Raw genomic sequence first — 16410 nt, 5'->3', positions numbered from 1 at the left:
TAGGAGGGATGGAAATGGTACAAAGCACTAACATTAAATAAATTAACTTGCCACCGAATGTGCAACTTGATTAAAAAAAAAACTCTTACGGCGGAAGGATGGCAACTTTATATATTGAAATGACCATTTAAATAAAAACCCATGAAATACAGTCTTACATAAAGTATAAAAACATGCTCTACATTACACGTATACCGCCTCTCAGGATGATAGGCAAGATAAAAACATATTTCAGGAATTCGGCCGTTGTACTTCAAGGAATAAATTCGTTAACACCGAATCCGACAAACATTACAGAGGCAGCTATTAACGTACGGCAGACAGACAGACAGACAAACACTAACTGCCTAACAAATGCCGACGGGAGACAGACGAGCAAGCTGGGGACGAGACTGACCAAGAAAACAAGTAGAATTTAACAAGTAAATGAAACATCATATCACCAGTCACTTAAGTTCTAGTACACTGTGATTTCTCGAGAAGACCTGGCGCAGCACCCCCAAACGCTGTCCCGAACCGTCCGCTGCCAGCCGCTTCAACGGACGCCGATCTTCCATCTCACGACGTTGACTCCTGTTGCCCTCATGTCGGCCACGAAGCCACTACCCCTCGCTACACGGCGCGGTCCACTGGACTCATGTGGCGACCTCACATGCGCCGACGCTCCAGGCGGAAAAGTCATCTCGTGTCTCAGTGCGCGACCGACCGACCGATCCAAACGCCAATGACCATCGAATGAGCAAACTCGAGCAGACTGCCGGCCTAACACATACTGGCACTCCGGACGACAGACAGACAGTGCCGCACAAATGCGAACGAGAGACCGGCCAGCAACCGGTGACGAGTGACTGACCCAGACTCACTCCGACTGACCAATTGCCGAGCTCTTTTTTTTTCTTCAAAACAGCAATTTTTACCACGGCACAATCACATCTTCAACTTTTTATGTAATATTCTCAGAAATATAGGGCAACCTTGTGCCTGCTTCACTCTTTACTGGTATCTACAGAAGTGCGTAATATTTATCTTGCACGATGTAATCTCAGGATACGTTTTGAACAGCATTACTGCGTGACGAATGAACGGTGCACAACACAATCAAACAACTTTTATGAAACCTCGTAACTGTGTACCATACGCAGGACGTTGAAATTTAGTTCAGAGGTGCCTACAGCATTCCTCTGCTATGAAATTACCACGAAATCGAGACCTTTAGATGCTTACATGCGTTGATAAATATGGAGGGGGACAGTTGTAAACGTGTGCCCCAACCGGGACTCCAACCCGGTATCTTCTGATTACATAGCAGACGCTCTAACTGACTGACCCATCGAGGAAACGCTCCCCATGAGGCCCATATTTTCAACTTACTGTCCACACACTACATTTGTAGAGCCCCTGCCCACTATATTCAAAACTCGCGGCAGTCAATCAAACCGCGCCGTTTCGACGCTCGGCGTCGCGGTTCTGACCTCCATCCCAGAGGCGTCAAAAGAAGGCGTGAAATGTGGGTAAGAGGGGCTTCGACGGCCTTTCCGTCCACCGTGGCGTTAGGCGGAACTGAGGTGAAATCGGGTGCCACTGTGACGTCATTAACCCACCTTACACGTCACACGAACTTCTGAGCTCCGACCTTTTCCTCGCACGTGTAGACAGACAGACTTGGCTGTTTGAAACGTCACCGAGCCCGAGGATGAGGTCACAGGGCTCCGCGCTGTTGCACCATCGCAGAGGAGTGTGAAGATGGAGTCGGTTGTTTTGGACACGTCCGAAACAACACGTACCATCTTGATATAGATAAGGCTTACTGCCCAATGATCTTCTTCAGTGCTGATGCACTCACATTGCTCAAACTCCTCTGTGATGGTGGAACAGCGCGGCGCCCTGTGACGTCATCCTCGGGCTCGGTGACGTTTCAAACAGCCAGTGCTGTCTGTCTACACGTGCGAGGAAAAGGTCAGAGCTCAGAAGTTCGTGTGACGTGTAAGGTGGGTTAATGACGTCACAGTGGCACCCGATTTCACCTCAGTTCCGCCTAACGCCACGATGGACGGGGCACCCGACGGAAAGGTCCTCAGATCCCCTCTTACCCACATTTCACGCCTTCTTTTGACGCATCTGGGATGGAGTCGAAACAGCGCGGTTTTCTCAGGGCTGGACGAGGACACACTGCCGGTCAGAACCGCCCCGAAAAGAAGTCAGAGGGGGCATTAACTGAGTCAATGAAAGCATCCCTTCCCTTGGGACGTTGATTCTCAGCCATTACGCGATCAAAAACAATTCTGGCAGTGTGATGAGAACCTTTGACTGTGCTGGCACCTCCCTCCCACTCTCCCCCCTCCCCAGAAGATTCGATCCTTCTCTAAGGATATTCTGGGGCTGGATTCCCATTTAGGTGACCTCAACACTTTGTAGTGCAGCGTAACCGCAATTTTGCTCTCGTGTATAGATGTACAGCGTGCAACCACCAGGGACTGTTGAAGACAATTAGACAAAATTTGTACGTGATCCAAAGCAGAAAAGAATTCTATTGCTTTTTCTGCTCTCGTGTTTTGCGCCCTCCTGTAGCGCGATCACAGAAAAGGGGGGGTGGGGGGGGGGGGGGGAATGACGCGCGACACATGCGTGTGTTGAGAACTCCCAGCTAAGCAACACCCTCGGTGCAACCCGCCCACCGTTGTTGCAAATTTTAGAAATGTATCTGTACAGGGACAAACTGTGAAGCAGCCAAAGAAACTGGTACACCTGCCTAATATCGTTTAGTGGCCCCGCGCGCACGCAGAAGTGCCGCAACACGATGTGTCATGGACTCGACTAATGTCTGAAGTAGTGCTGGAGGGAACTGACACCATGAATCCTGCAGGGCTGTCCGTAAATCCTTACGATACATCTCTTCTGAACAGCACGTTGCGAGGCATCCCAGATCTGCTCAATAATGTTCATGTCTGGGGAGCTTGGTGGGCAGCGGTAGTGTTTAAACTCAGAAGAGTGTTGCTGGAGCCTCTCTGTAGCAATTCTAGACGTGTGGGGTATCTTATTGTACTGCTGGAATTGCCCAAGTCTGTGCGAATGCACAGTGGACATAGGTGGATACAGCTGATCACGCAGGATATACGTGCCACCTGTGAGAGTCGTTCCTAGACGGACCAGGGGTCCCATATCACTGCAAGCGCACATGCCCCCCGTCAGTGGCCTGCTGACACGCACGGTCCACGGATTCACGAGGCCGTCTCCTTACTGGTACACGGCCATCCGCTCGATAAAAAACTGAAACGAGACACGTCTGACCAGGCAACATCTTTCCAGTCTTCAACAGTCCAATGTCGGTGTTGACGGGCCCAGACGCGGCGTAAAACTTCGTGTCGTGCAATCGTCGAGGGTACACGAATGGGCCTTCGGCTCCGAAAGGCCATATCCGTGACGTTTCGTCGAATGGTTCGGACGCAGACACTTAATGATGACCCAGCACTGAAATGTGCAGCAGTTTGCAAAAGGGCTGCACTTCTGTGCACGTTGAACGATTCTCTTGAGTCGTCGTCGGTCCCATTCTTCCCGACCGCAGAGACGTCGGAGATTTGATATTTTATGGGATTCCTGATATTCACGGTACGCTACCTCCGAGATGCTGTGTCCCATCGCTCTTGTACAGACTATAACACCACGTTCAAACTCACTGAAATCTTGATGAAGTGCCGTTGCAGCAGCAGTAACCGACCTAAGAACTGGACCAGACACTTGCTGTGCTATGTAGGCGTTGCCGACCGCAGCGCCGTATTCTGCCTCCTCATTGCAATACGCATACCTGCGCCAGTTTCTGTGGTGTACACGCAGTAAGCCCTTGGAGGCAGGCAGGCAACCTCTCGACACCACTCTTGATTGCAGATGCCTACCTGCAGACGCCTAGCACTACAGATAGTTTGTCCCTGTGCAGGTACATTTTAAAATTTCCAACGGCGGTGGAATGGGAGGACTGCCACTGGGGTGTTGCATAACTGGAGCTGTTAGAGGGTCCCCTTGTCGTCTGACACGCCCATGTGTACACGTCAAGCGCAATCGACGGAAGAGAAGACAGCTAAAAACAGGGATGTGGAAGTGTTGCTGTTGTTGTTGTGGCGGTGGTCTTCAGCCCTGAGACTGGTTCGACGCAGCTCTCCATGCTACTCTATCCTGTACAAGCTTCTTGATCTACCAGTACCTACTGCAACCAACATCCTTCTGAATCTGCTTTGTGTATTCATCTCTTGGTCTCCCTCTACGATTTTTTCCCTCTACGTTTCCCTCCTATGATAATTTTTGATCCATTGATGCCTCAGAACATGTCCTACCAACCGGTCCCTTCTTCTTGTCAAGATGTGCCACAAACTCGTCCACTCCCCAATTCTGTACGATACTTCACCATTAGTTATCTGATCTACCCATCTAATCTTCAGCATTCTTCTGTAACACCACATTTAGAAAGCTTCTATTCTCTTCTTGTCCAACCTATTTATCGACCATGTTTCACTTACACACATGGCTACACTCCATACAAATACTTTCAGAAACGACTTCCTGACACTTAAATCTATATTCGATGTTAACAAATTTCTCATCTTCAGAAACGCTTTCCTTGGCATTGCCAGTCTAGGCCTAGATTTTATATCCCCTCTACTTTGCTCATCCTCAGTTATTTTGCTCCCCAAATAGCAAAACTCCTTTACTACTTTAAGTGTCTCATTTCCTAATCTAATTCCCTCAGCATCACCCGACTTAATTCGACTACATTTCTTTATCTTCGTTTTGCTTTTGTTGATGTTCATCTTATATCCTCCTTTCAAGACACTGTCCACTCCATTCAACTGCTCTTCCAAGTCCTTTGCTGTCTGTGACAGAATTACAATGTCATCGGTGAACCTCAAAGTTTTTATTTCTTCTTCATGGATTTCAATACCTACTCCAAATTTTTCTTTTGTTTCCTTTACTGCTTCCTCAATATACACATTGAATAGCATCGGGGAGAGGCTGCAATCCTGTCTTACTCCCTTCCCAACCACTGCTTCCCTTTCATGTCCCTTGACTCTTATAACTGCCATCTGATTTCTGTACAAATTGTAAATAGCCTTTCGCTCCCTGTATTTTACTCCTGCCACCTTCAGAATTTGAAACAGAGTATTCCAGTCAACACTGTCAAAGGCTTATTGTAAATCTAGAACTGGTAGAAACGTAGGTTTGCCTTTCCTTAATCTAGCTTCTAAGATAAGTCGTAAAGTCAGTATATATAATAATAAATCAGTACTTAAACAAAAAAGCTGAAACCGCAGTATATTTACATTGTGGAAAAAATGACTCTGAGCACTATGGGACTCAACTGCTGTGGTCATTAGTCCCCGAGAACTTAGAACTACTTAAACCTAACTAACCTAAGGACATCACACACATCCATGCCCGAAGCAGGATTCGAACCTGCGACCGTAGCAGTCGCACGGTTCCGGACTGCGCGCCTAGAACCGCGAGACCACCGCGGCCGGCTATATTGTGGAGCCGATATATTTATATGCCAGTACGTCGACATTTTCTACGCCTATTTGTTGATATATCGATACATTCTGTACTTATCGAGTGGCGAGAGTGGATTTCTTAAACATGGATATATGGGATTACCGATAGTTTTAAGAACACGAACAGTGGTAGTGCCTGGAAAATGTGAGATGTGATCGACAGCCTGCGGTTAGGGTTGGTTGGTTGTTACGGGAAGGAGACCAGAGAGCGTGGTCATCGGTCTCATTGGATTGGGGAAGGAAGTCGGCCGTGCCCTTTCAGAGGATCCATTCCGGCATTTGCCTGGAGTGATTCAGGGAAATCACGGAAAACCTAAATCAGGATGGCCGGACGCGGGATTGAACCGTCGTCCTCCCGAATGCGAGTCCAGTGTCTAACCACTGCGCCACCTCGCTCGGTGCGGTTAGGGGTCCGTGTCACTGCTGCGCGGTCCTCGTTGGAGTACGTAGGAATTCACACACGTTTGAACACGTGATCGACGTCGGCGACCCGGCACGTTGGGCCGTGTGTGCGCGGCTCTCGCAGCAGGTGCCATGTTTACCGCGCGGTAAACGCCGGCATGTGGCGACCCTCCTCTTGAAAGCCGGGCCCATGATTTACGCTGGCCCGCGCCGACGCGCCCGCTGGGCTCGTAACGCAAACAGCGCCGGAGGCGGCTGGGGGTGGCAGCCTCCAGAGCTCCGGGGTCTATTTCGATGGCGAGCCGTTCGGTGGGCGGCAGCAGTAAAAGGACGCCCGCTGCCGTTCTGCCGAGCTGTTGCCTGGTGGTGCACACATATCTTCCAGCAGAACTCGTAAAGCTGTACCGTAACACCATTGTTGCTTCCATCGTGGGTTACGGATGCGGAGTCTGGGCACACAGGCTGAAGAGTGTCGCACCTGCTATGGCGTGAGGAGGGTGCAGCGCAACACGCTTCTACGTTCCGTCGGAGCATACAGAACATCTCCGGGAGGGGCACAACTCACACTCACGGGGGTGTGTCCCCTGGACATCAAAATCCGGGAACAGGCAGCCTGGTATTGGGTGAAAAGGGGAGATGTAGAAAAGACTGAGAGCTCTTTGGGGGTGCAGGTGGGGGATAAGTTTGCAATTAAAAGGAGAGCAGAAGAGCTATGTCAAGAACTGTGGTACAGAGAGGAAACAGGCAGAGGGACTTAGCAACTGCTCCCAAACACCAAAGAACAACTCTCGCATTTCCAGCCGAGTAAGGGACTGCTGCACTTTCTCACAGGTCACGGACCGTACCCGGCATTTCTCTGCCGGTTCGGCAAAAGGGCTGCCCCCTCGTGTGACTGCGGAACCGAACAGGGTACTCCAGATCACGTGATCTACGTGTGCCCTATCTTCGATGACGTAGCTGGCGACCTAACAAACCGGCTACCAAACAATGACACCTATCACTTAATCAGAAACCCGACCACATTCGAACCGCCTTGCCAGCGAGGTATCGGCAAAGGCCCTGCGAGAATATCGTAGCGAATACACCTCAACTACTAATCACGACATGACTAGACGCGACCTATCCATTTCCGCCAGGGCGTGGACTGGTCAATGGCCGTGACGGTAGGAATCCGGCACGTTCTGGAACAGGGGAAGGTGCGCTAACAACCGAATTTGACAACTGCACACAGATAGCGATCAAGTAGATAGATAATTCTCAGTAGGAAGTAGGAAGTACATCCCCAAACAGCAGCCGGTGCCAGGGGCAGGCCCACTGGGATCAGGTCGGTTATACAGCACCTGGCACGCCTGTAACGCTGCAGGAAGTAGCTTTTAGAATAGCTAGATTAGAGCAGAGACTAGATCTTACCCATTGAGTCACTAACTCATCATTTCCTGTAGCAAGTAAATAGACTAAAACTAGAATTAAAAAATGCTCCCAACTTCATTGAATTGTATTGTAGATATTAAGACCAACTAATGTATAAGATGGCGGGTTATGATGTATCATATTACTGGATTGAACAAAGATTTTTTTAAAAAAGAGAAAGAAAATGGAAACACCGCAGACGCATCACACTGACACGTGCAATACGGTCTACCGAAACAGTTTCACAACAGCTCCCAGTCGTCTGGGAATGGATGAATACAGGTTCTGTGCCGTATTCAATGGAGTCTGTACCAATCATCCGGCAGAACAGTTGTAGTTGACGTGACGATGATGTACACAGGTGTCAAGAATTACAGCGACAAACCGCTGTTTCTCTGTCCTGTGGCATAGCACAGAAACTCATCAACCTGATAAAGATCTGTCTGAACGAAACACGTGCAAAGGTGAATATGGGAAATCGCGTAACTGAGGAGTCTGAAATTGTGACAGCACTCGGGCAAGGAGATGGGTTGTCCCCTATCCTTTGCCGTCGAGAAGATCGTACGCGAGACCGTCCGAGAGATTGAAGGGACTGAAATCGAAGGAAAGAGACTGGCATACTTATCCTGTGCAGACGACATCTGTTTACTCTCCACGTCGGAAGAGCAGCTGGAGCAAACGACCGAAGCACTAAAGGAGGCTGCCAGCAAATTTGGGCTAAACATAAACGAAGCCGAGACAGAGTACCTCGTTATGACACGTGGTCATTGTCACACTGCTGATCATCTACAATCACTGCAGGTTTCGGACCATTCCTACAAGAGAGTGCAAGAATTCAAATACCTAGGGGCACTTTTCACTGAGAACTCGTCATGTGAAGCAGAGATCAATGCCAGAATACAAGCAGGAAACCGATCTTACCACAGCCTAGCACAACTGTTTCGGTTCAGATACCCCTCCAGACAGTTCAAGATTAGACTGTACAAAACCCTGTTCGGCCTGTTGTTCTATATGGCTGTGAGACATGGAGTATCCGGAAGCAGGGCTTCCATAAGCTCCTCGTTTTTGATAGGAAAGTGCTTCGGAAGATCTTCGGTCCGGTTCTGGATGCAGGTACAGGGGAATGGAGGATCACATGCAACCGAGAGGCCGAGGAACTATACCAGCAGCCCAACATAGCAGGAGCTGTCAAAGCCAAACGAATGCAGTGGGCCGGCCGTGTGGCACAGATGGAGGATCTCAGATGGCCTCAGAAACTCCTGGATTTCACACCTACAGGAAAGAGACCGCCAGGGAGACCCGAGAAGCGTTGGAGGGATGGACTCCATGAAGATTTAAACCAAGTGTCAGTAGATGTGGACGGATGGCGGATAGCAGCAATGGACAGAATACAGTGGAGGAGGAAACTTGTGAAACTGGGTCTGATCACGTAGCATTAGTAGTAGTAGTAGTAGAGTAGTAGTGTCCAGTTCGCGACGTAATCGTACAAACTGTCAACCAGGTGTCCGTAAGATCGTGTTCTGCACGGAACATGGCATTTCGGTCAACGGACACCCACGCCAACGACAGCGTCAGGGCATTTATTAGACGAGCCAGTGTTTGTGTTTGCCAGGTAGCCCCACATCCTCAGTCGCGGCCACAGAGAAGACGCCTACGACACACTCTGCATTGGGGGCCACAGGAAGAATGGAAGCAGGACAGTAGCGAACTGACGTGGCCCGACGGCTTATCTCGAACCGTTCTGTCGATTCTCGGATGTGGCGACAGTTTACAAAGATCGGAACTGTATCCCGGAGACCGGGGTACGTCAGAAAGAGTGGACTGTTGTTTGGCTTTAAGGCCGCGGCGGTACCGCCTTAGTACGGCACGGCATCTGACCTCGCAGCATCCACTGGTCGTGTCGAATCGAGGCAAACGGCGTACAGAAGGCTCCGGCAGAGAGGCCCTGCTCTGTGTGTACCTTCAAAGAAGGGAACGTCTAGAGTGGGTTACCAACAGGTTACCTGGGCGGCCGAATAGTGAGCCGATGTTGCACAGATCAGTCCCTGTTGAGTCTGCAGTGTGATTCGCGACGGATTCGCATCTGGAGGGAATGTGGAACACGATTTCAGGACCCAAACATTGTGACCGATGTCGAGGAGGATCCCTAATTCTCTGAGCAGGAATTATGTTGACCATTTCAACACCTGTTCATGAGCTTGTTCAGTTGAATCGGCAAGGTTTATTTTGTTGAAACGTATGTGAATTCCTCAGGGACCAAAGTCCTGAGGTCATCCGTCCCTAGGCTTACACACTACCTAATCTAACTTAAGCTAACTTACGCAAAGGACAATACACGCACCCAGGTTTAACTGCTGACAGGCATCGTGACGAGATCTCGTGACCTCACGTCCGGTCGTAGCGAGTTGGTGTTGCGGCGGCGCCGTTCTTTCCGTCCCTTGACGACGAACCTGCAGCTGCCTGTGAACACTGTCTCAGCGTATCATCAGTAGGGAAGCCAACTGTACTTCGACGTGAACCAGGCTGCAATTAAAGTCACTCATCTACGTTTCAGGAGAGAGATTTCACACGAAAGGTTGGAAATTTTGACCTCCATTAATATATTCTGAAACTTAGGTAAACAGGTATCACTGCCAAGTCCGTGTTAGTCTTAACAGTCACTCACAATCCATTTCACTCACGTTAGCAAGTTTATGGTATGGCATTTCCCGAAAACGTAATAGCTACAAAAATACTGATTGTTTTAGATCGACAATGCTCGCCAAATATTGTCTGCCGGTACCAAATGCAGTCACAGTTTTTTTACCACGGACCTGCTCAATACGTCACGCGGAATATATGTCATTTCTCGTCACAAAATTCACTTAAAAATTCCGAAATTCCTACACGCCCATCGGAATAATTATGCCGTCCCGTTACCACACTTTTGATGTACAAAACACTGCTAGATACGGCAACTTATCGTTTCCATTGGAACTACTACTACACACGTCCGAACTGTTTCATGGCTGTCCGCATCTCGTGGTCGTGCGGTAGCGCTCTCGCTTCCCTACGCCCGGGTTGCCGGGTTCGATTCCCGGCGGGGGGGGGGGGGGGGGGGGGGGTCAGGGATTTTCTCCGCCTCGTGATGACTGGGTGTTGTGTGCTGTCCTTAGGTTAGTTAGGTTTAAGTAGTTCTAAGTTCTAGGGCACTGGTGACCTCAGATGTTAAGTCCCGTAGTGCTCAGAGCCATCGGAACCATTTGTTTCATGGCTAGGCTTCGACTCCTCTCTAGAATACTCTAAGTCTTCTCTACCAGCACAGAAAGGCGCGCGAAGAATGTTGCTTTACCATTGGTCAGTTTACTCAACAGCCAATAGCAAAACAACATTGTCCCGCGTCAATCCGCGCTTTTCATCAATAGCCAATCGCAAAATGGTAAAACTAACGACTGCACTTTTTACCGACGTAATTATCTAATACGCTGAAGTTTTGTTATGCAAAAAGTTATTTAGTTTTGTTGTTTGTACCTGAATTAAGTTTCCCTTTACCATAAACTTACTTAACAAATCTATTCTACAAAAATCCCCTTTGTTCATATCCATAGTTCTTCGAAATGTTCCCACACTAAATCCTACTACCTAACTCGTTAAACAATTATCTTCATATTAACCTTAAACCACACTCACGCATCACTCGTACTGCTAAAACACATTATGTCTTTTGTATATGTAAAATGTTATAAATAAAACATTATGAAAATACTAGAACAGTTTATGGAAAACATTCTATTACTTTAGTGTACTCCAGTGGGTACAATCAGAGTCCGTCTATCCAATACTGCCCTCTATCGGCTGACACATAAACTACTGGCGCCGCCACCTGTCACTATGCAGCTGTGAGACACGTCTCCCACTTAACCGCCTCCAGGGCAGGATCGTTGCACGGCGCTACGCCTTATTGTGGACCCAGATTTCGCACCTCACAGCACTGGTGGCTGGTGTTTCCTCGGAAACGCGTGGCGTGCTCCGATCGCTCTCCCGACTGGGATCCCACAGAGTGCGTGAGGGATAGACTGCGGAGACGGGCTGCATCGCGCCATCATCTACCAGCCGCCCTCCGAGACTCGCGAGCTGACATCATTCACAGCACCTTCCGTCGATGTCGGGCCTTTACTGCTGCCGGGCGTGGTCACAACACATGCTGAGGACGTTAACCAGTTGTCGGAATGTATGTGCAAACCCGATAAGTTCGAAAAAAAAAAAAATGAAGAACATTCTTTTCTACCATCCCACAAAAACTCAGCATGTTTACGTTCCATTGTAACTGTAATACTTCCTCCGACTCAGAATGCCTCCGACTGCGAACGCTGTTAATTCGTGTTCTTCGACTGAAATTCATCGTCAGATCAGTGAAGTGTATGCAGAAAACACCGCGAGTGACGGGGTGTAAGGAAGTGGGCGAGAGCTTCTTAACGACAGCCGTACCAGTGTGCGCGATGAGGAACGGAGTGGCTGACCTTGAGTCGTTACTGACCATTTGGAGCAGCAAGCTCGCGAGAAAGTGAGAGAGAGCGGACGATGTACAACTTCGACGTTATGTGACGAGTTTCCTCAAGTACCAAGAAGCGTGCAGTTGTTGCCAAATCAGATGGCACAGTGCTGCGAGGTTGGTATTCAAAAGCTGGTACGGAACACGCCTTACTGCTGGTGGCAAAGAAAAGTTGATTAAAGTGCAGACAATCTTGTAAAAATAAAATTATTTCGAAACGGTACATACTTTTTTTAAAAAAAATCACGCCTCCTACATCAGATTAATTAGCATCGGATATTACTGATAAATAAACTGATACACCTAAGCCCAAAAAGAAGAAAAGAAAAACGCTCCACGAAACGGACGTAAACCGGTAGATGTGATGTACATATTGAAAGCTTTTATCAGTAAAACTTACTATTACAGCAGGTGTCTTGATATGTGCAAAGCTTTGTCTCTGACAATATTATCGACACCTATATTTTTTCTCAAAAAACTGCTGCGCCACCTAGCACAACTTTAATGTTGTTACCATAAGATCTCAGATGTGGACGTACAGCTGGTACTGTGATCGTCACTGGGTGGCCTGCCTTGCGGCAGGCTTTGCCTGCAGAGCCCTCCGTGCTTCTCTGTCTTCTGCGTTCCTCTTCATCTTTCGTACCCTCCTTGTGGCCTCCTGACGTCACCCAGAATCTGGAACCTTCTTCTGCCCTTCTCTAACCACTTTAGTTTCCTCTTTTTCACTGTCAGCATCCTCCGTTCTTCCCCACCTCTCCTCAGTACTTCTTCATTTCTGACTATCAGTCCAGCTGTTCTGCTCAATTCTGTGCCATATTCATATTTCATAAGCTTCAATTCTCTTCTCATCCTGCTTTCTCAAATTCCACGTTTCTGCTCCATACAAGGCCACCCTCCATATGAAGCACTTAAGCAGTCTCTTCCTTAATTCCTTGTTTAAACAACTAGTTCGGAGTCTTCTCTGCTTTCTAAATGCCTCTTACTCCAAATCCATTCTCAGTTTGATACCTTGTTGGCAATCCGTGTCTTCTTTAATCCAACTTCCCCAATTCTTGAATGCCCTTACCTCTTCTATGATTTCTGACCCCAACTTAATTTTCACTTTTCTTTTCTTTAGACATACAATCATGCTTCTGATTTTCTTTTTATTAATTTTCATGCCATATGCTGCACAGATTCATTCAGGTCATCTAGCATTTGAGTCAGCGTCTCTTGATTTTGCGCGAGGATCGCCGTGTCATCTGCATATCTTATTCATTCAATTTTCCGCTCACATATCCTGACGCTTCTTGTCCCATGCAAGCAGCTCTCCAATACTCCTCTCCAGATGGATGTTAAATGGAATCGACGGGGGGCAACGGCCCTGTCTAACACCTCTCCCAATCTTGCTGTCTTCAGAGATCCCATTACCTATTCGTGTTCGAGCTTTCTGATGCCAAGCAACATCGTAAGAGATGGAAAACAGCCACCGTGGTACAACAACCGAGTTAGAAAACTGCTGCGGAAGCAAAGGGAACTTCACAGCAAACATAAACATAGCCAAAGCCTTGCAGCCAAACAGAAATTACGCGAAGCGAAATGTAGTGTGGGGAGGGCTATGCGAGAGGCGTTCAATGATTTCGAAAGTAAAGTTCTATGTACTGACTTGGCAGAAAATCCTAAAAAATTTTGGTCTTATGTCAAAGCGGTAGGTGGATCAAAAGAAAATGTCCAGACACTCTGTGACCAAAATGGTACTGAAACAGAGGACGACAGACTAAAGGCCGAAATACTAAATGTCTTCTTCCAAAGTTGTTTCACAGAGGAAGACTGCACTGTAGATTGTCGCACAGGTGACAAAATGGTAGATATCGAAATAGACGACAGAGGGATAGAGAAACAATTAAAATCGCTCAAAAGAGGAAAGGCCGCTTAACCTGATGGGACTCCAGTTCGATTTTACACAGAGTACGCGAAGGAACTCGCCCCCTTTTTTCAGTGGTGTAGCATAGGTCTCTAGAAGAGCGTAGTGTTCCAGAGGATTGGAAAAGGGCACAGGTCATCCCCGTTTTCAAGAAGGAATGTCGAACAGATGTGCAGAACTATAGACCTATATCTCTAACGTCGATCAGTTGTAGACTTTTGGAACACGTATTATGTTCGAGTATAATGACTTTTCTGGAGACTGGAAATCTACTCTCTAGGAATCAGCATGGGTTTCTAAAAAGACGATCGTGTGAAACCCAGCTCGCGCTATTCGTCCACGAGACTCAGAGGGCCATAGACACGGGTTCATTGGTAGATGCCTTGTTTCTTCTTGACTTCCGCAAGGCGTTCGATGCAGTTCCCCACAGTCGTTTAATGAGCAAAGTAAAAGCATATGGACTATCAGACCAATTGTGTGATTGGATTGAAGAGTTCCTAGATAACAGAACGCAGCATGTCATTCTCAATGGAGAGAAGTCTTCCGAAGTAAGAGTGATTTCAGGTGTGCCGCAGGGGAGTGTCGTAGGACCGTTGCTATTCACAATATACATAAATGGCCTTGTGGATAACATCGGAAGTTCACTGAGGATCTTTGCGGATGTTGTTGTGGTATATCTAGAGTTTGTAACAATGGAAAATTGTACTGAAATGCAGGAGGATCTGCTTCGAATTGACGCACGGTGCAGGGAATGGCAATTGAATCTCACTGTAGACAAGTACTGCGAATACATAGGAAGAAATATCCTTTATCATTTAGCTACAATATAGGAGGTCAGCAGCTGGAAGCAGTTAATCCGAAAACAAAGGAAGAAGGTTACAGTAAACTTGTTGGCCCACTGTTTGGATACTACTCACCAGTGTGGGATCCGTACCACATGGGGTTGATAGAAGATATAGAGAAGATCCAACGGAGAGCAGCGCGCTTCGTTACAGAGTCATTTAGTAATCGTGAAAGTGTTACGGAGATGATAAACTCCAGTGGAAGACTGCAGGAGAGACGCTCAGTAGCTCGGTACGGGCTATTGTTGAAGTTTCGAGAGAATACCTTCACCGAAGAGTCAAGCAGTATATTGCTCCCTCCTACGTATATCTCGCGAAGAGACCATGAGGATAAAATCAGAGAGGTTACAGCCCACAGAGAGGCATACCAACGATCTTTCTTTCCACGAACAATACGAGACTGGAATAGAAGGGAGAACCGATAGAGGTACTGAAGGTACCCTCCGCCACACACCGTCAGCTGGCTTGCAGAGTATGGATGTAGCTGTAGATGTAGGTACAGACTGCGATCAATCTTCTCTTCTTCCACTTTACTTCCTTCTTGTTGAAGGTATCTAACAGCTTACCCCACTGCACTCTACCAAAGGCCTTTTCGAGATCTATGAAGACAGCATACACTTCTTTGTCCTTTTCTACGTATCTTTCGCCGATGGTTCAAAACCCTAATGCCGACCTGGCAGCATTCAAACATTTTCTGGAACTTCCTACTATCGGACGAGCCAGTGAGACAAGAAACCAGAAATTAATTACTCTTCCTAACAGTTAAGACTGTAATGCTCCTGCACGCAACTGGTAACTTACCGCGTCTTGCCGACTGCGTGACCGTTCTGCATCCAGCAACATGTTAAATAATTCAGAAGAAATACTGCGATCCACGGGGGGTGCAATGCGTGGTCACAACTACTGATGCAACTGCCCGCCCTTAATTATTTTTTTTATTTTACAGATATTAAGTGGTCAGGAGAGTTAGCCAACAAACCTTAAGCGGCGTAAAAAAATTAAAGGAATCTTAAAAAACTTTTAATTTACTGTATTGTGAAAACTGACATTTCAGATAGTGACAAAATTGACTCAGACCTTTCTTTTCCTCGGAGAATTTGCTTATCGGAAACTTTAATTATTCCATGATTTCTATAATCAATAATCGCGTATGTGGTCACAACAAAGATACGAATATTACTTTCAATGTATGCACACACAAATCTGACAAATCCTTCCATGCGCAAGGAAGCAACAACTACGCACAGGAAAGAGGCAAATTACAAAATAATTATACTAGCACTCTCAGGGCAGGCTGCGACCTCTCTTGTCCCATGCGATTCCTCTCAACAACTGCTTGCTCGTCACCACTCGCGATAATAATATCTCAGGCTCAAGAGTTTGTGTATGCACACTGCAGAAGAATCAGAAGCCAAATTTCGAAAAAAGAAAAAAAATTAAAAAGAAAAAAATAGAAATGAACTTCCAACTTTCAATGTACAGGCAAACGCATGATTACACTTTCATAAAAACTGGATGATTTATTCAGGAGAAGGCACTTCACAAATTCAGCAAGTCAATAACGCGTTGGTCCACTTCTGGCTCTTAGGCTAGGCGCAAATTGAGAGGCGTACAGCACGTGTGACGTGACACGACACTACAGCGCGGGTGCAGCGCATATTGCGACGCGTACACCGTACAAAGCACGAGCCGACTGGCGACGCTCTGCGCTGACAGAACCGAAGCGCGTGCAACCTCTTATCTTTCTCAAACGACTTTACAGAAACTATCCTCTGAAAATATATG

The 16410-nt window shown here is 47.4% G+C and overlaps 1 protein-coding gene across 2 annotated transcripts in view; it reads left to right on the top strand.

The window, feature by feature from the left end:
• Positions 1 to 16410, top strand: part of LOC126293732 (calexcitin-2-like) — a 708697-nt gene that overhangs the window by 632032 nt on the left and 60255 nt on the right. The window lies entirely within an intron of this gene.

The sequence above is a fragment of the Schistocerca gregaria genome, chromosome 10 (assembly GCF_023897955.1).
Source record: "Schistocerca gregaria isolate iqSchGreg1 chromosome 10, iqSchGreg1.2, whole genome shotgun sequence".
Classification (NCBI taxonomy): Eukaryota; Metazoa; Arthropoda; class Insecta; order Orthoptera; family Acrididae; genus Schistocerca; species Schistocerca gregaria.
This window is presented reverse-complemented; position numbering and strand designations above follow the sequence as displayed.